We start from the raw sequence: 2939 nt of genomic DNA on the forward strand, positions 1-2939 counted from the left end.
TGGACATCCGGAGCTGGTTGTTTATTGGACTGAAAAATAGAAATATGTAGTATTTTCTGTATTCTCTGTTTTTTCATGTGTACCAGCACTGAGAAACTAGAATGTATTATTATCGTAGGCTACAATAAGCACTACATCGTTGACTGTTTTAGCTAATGCTCATACTCAAGCAAACCAAGTAGTGCTTAAAGGAAGAAAATTTACTCCATTTCATTTCACCTTAATCCACTGAACTCTGTGCTGTACATCACATGTTTACATTCTGTATTATATGTTTTGTGTGTGTGTGTGTGTGTGTGTGTGTGTGTGTGTGTGTGCATAATCTGTCTCCATACTGTTCATATGTAAATATTTCAGAGCAAAAAAAATAATTTTTTTTTTGTACTTTTACTCTCTTTTAGAAAACAACCTGATATCTTTGTTGTTTTTTTTTAGACTTGTCATTCTGTTCAGTCACCACATCAGGTATTTACGCTTCACTTAACTTTTTGTGAGCAATTAACTCATACTGTATGGTGCTGTACCAAAGCCTTATGTATAATATTTGTATTACTTTTCTCTCGTTTGCCACTGCTGTCCAGTGAATTCTGTATCGTCTGAGATCATGTCTTTACTCACTCTTCATGTTCAACTGCCATGGATCTCGTTTTGTTTATCGAGTAAACAGAAACCTGAACAAACTATGATGTTAAAAAAACTGGAAAAAAAACTGGAAAAAAAAAAAAAACTGACAAAAAAAAAAAAGCAACACCGGCCTGTTTCCGACTGGCCCGGATGTACAGCGACAGCCTTTATAGGGAAAAAACGCACAGGCTCACTCCCGGTGGCTCATCATGACGTAGACATGGGTCCTAGCACATGATCTATGCTCTATCTATGGCATGTCTATGAGAATATGAAAGCAGTGCTGTATTCATGTCACCATATCATTTCAAATGCTTAGTCCCATACGAAATTTTCCTCTCAAATTTTTGTATTTTGATATAATAAAAAAAATGAAAAGAGGTTTTTATTTTTCCTTGTGGTTTTGTGTCCGCGGTCTGTGAAGGAGGCGGTGCAGTTCATCGGCTGGACACAGGGTGTGAGTGTTGGGCAGAGAGCAGGAGGAAGATTGTGCGGCTATAAGGAGCTGCTTAATCAGGTCAGGGGCTTTTTTTTAATTATTATTATTATTATTATTATTATTTTTATTCTAGGACACGAGCAGGAGCAGCACAGGAGTGTTCAAATTCAATGTATCCTCCGCACACACACACACACACACACACACACACAAAATCCTTTGAATTTACCTTTAGACCTGATAAGAGCAACTCCAAACAGAACAAGGAAGTTAAAAAGCGTGCAGGTTGTTCAATGACTCATATTTTGCCAGGCTCCTCCCGGACGTTATGAGGAATGAACTGTGTGGCGGCGGTTCAAGAACAAGGAAAACAAATAACCTGAAAGAGGATGAGGTCTGGCACAGTGACCTTTGTGCTTTTGTTCAAATTCCCTCTGGCCATGCAGAGAGGCAAACAAATGAGCAGCCGCGCGCACACACCTGAGGGAAATAAAGAAAGGTTCATTTGATCCTCTGGTCAAACACTCACACCCTCCGAGGCCACGTCGCCTCCATTTCACAGCAGATTTTTTGTTTTGAATAGAATTGTTTATGAGCTGCTGTATGTTTAGTGGCACTCTTACATTTTGGAGGGAAAATTCAAGGATGTAACTTCATTCTTGGGTGTTTTTTTTTTATTAAAACTACTCTTAAATTTGAAAAAATGGCCGTCATAAAATAAAACAAACATTTAGCCTAGCTGTAAAACTTTAAAACTCACAAATTATTGATATATATATTGTTTGTTAAACCAAAAGTGAAAAAAAAAAAACCCCGTCTAGTTAAGGTTGCGTGTTGGATGATTTTTTCACCAGAAAAAAAAAGCTAAACATTTGTTGTTTTTTTTAGCTATTGCTATCTTTCACTTTTGGCCAAATTAAACAAACGGAACATAATCTGTCAGTGAATTATAAATATAGGTGTGGCTATAATTAGTGAGCTTCAGAGGTGGATTTTTATTTCAGACACAGCCTTGCGAGCTATTTCCCTGTTTGCTGTTTTTATGCGTAGTTAACAGGATGCTAACTGATTGCTAGCTGAATGTGAGGTTTTGCAGTTTTCCCTCATTTATCGTTGTAAATTGAGAATATTTGGGATATAATTAGTTGGGCGGACCAAACACGATAATTAAGACGTACGCACCTTGCTCGAAGGGCACACGCGCGTGAGCTGGCGGATGCTGAGCGTTCACGTGGTTACGGCTTAAGGAGCACGGTTGCTAGGCAACGGGAAAAGGGGGAGGGCGACTAGAAGCCACAGACGCAAGCTAAAAAGCTAAAGTAAAGTACTGCAGAAAATGCAAAAAGGCACGGAGGGAAGATCGAATATTTTCCTTAGATGCATTATTTCAAGTTATAACGAAAAACTCTTGATGGCTAAAAAATTAGATATTAGTTTAACATCCAACAACAACAACAACAACAAAATCAGCTTCCACGACCCATTTTGGTAAACGTTAACAAACACAGCATAGCGTACCGAAAATATTAAATCACGATGTGATGAATACGAGGTGACGTTTTTATGTACTCTTCTCGTGTACACAGAAAATATTTGAATGCAGCAAATGGTTATTTAACGGTTACAGTTTCTTTTCATGCCAGCCGGTTAAAAGTGCTCATGAAACAGTCCCAGTTTGGGCCCCCCACCCAAAAAGAAGACTCTCTGTAATGTCACATTATCTCCTTCAGCGGAGGAGCACAAAAAGATGAAGTATTAGGATGAGTGATTTGTGCACCAGGTTTCACTCCTCTCACTGTTACCACCCACCTACACTGGAGGCTTATGTAATTCTCCACCAAGTATTACCTAACAGCTCTCAACTCGCCAGATGGGG

Source organism: Embiotoca jacksoni, unplaced genomic scaffold (genome assembly GCF_022577435.1).
Source record: "Embiotoca jacksoni isolate LCO1_2020_lvr unplaced genomic scaffold, fEmbJac1.0.p SCAF_14, whole genome shotgun sequence".
Classification (NCBI taxonomy): domain Eukaryota; kingdom Metazoa; phylum Chordata; class Actinopteri; family Embiotocidae; genus Embiotoca; species Embiotoca jacksoni.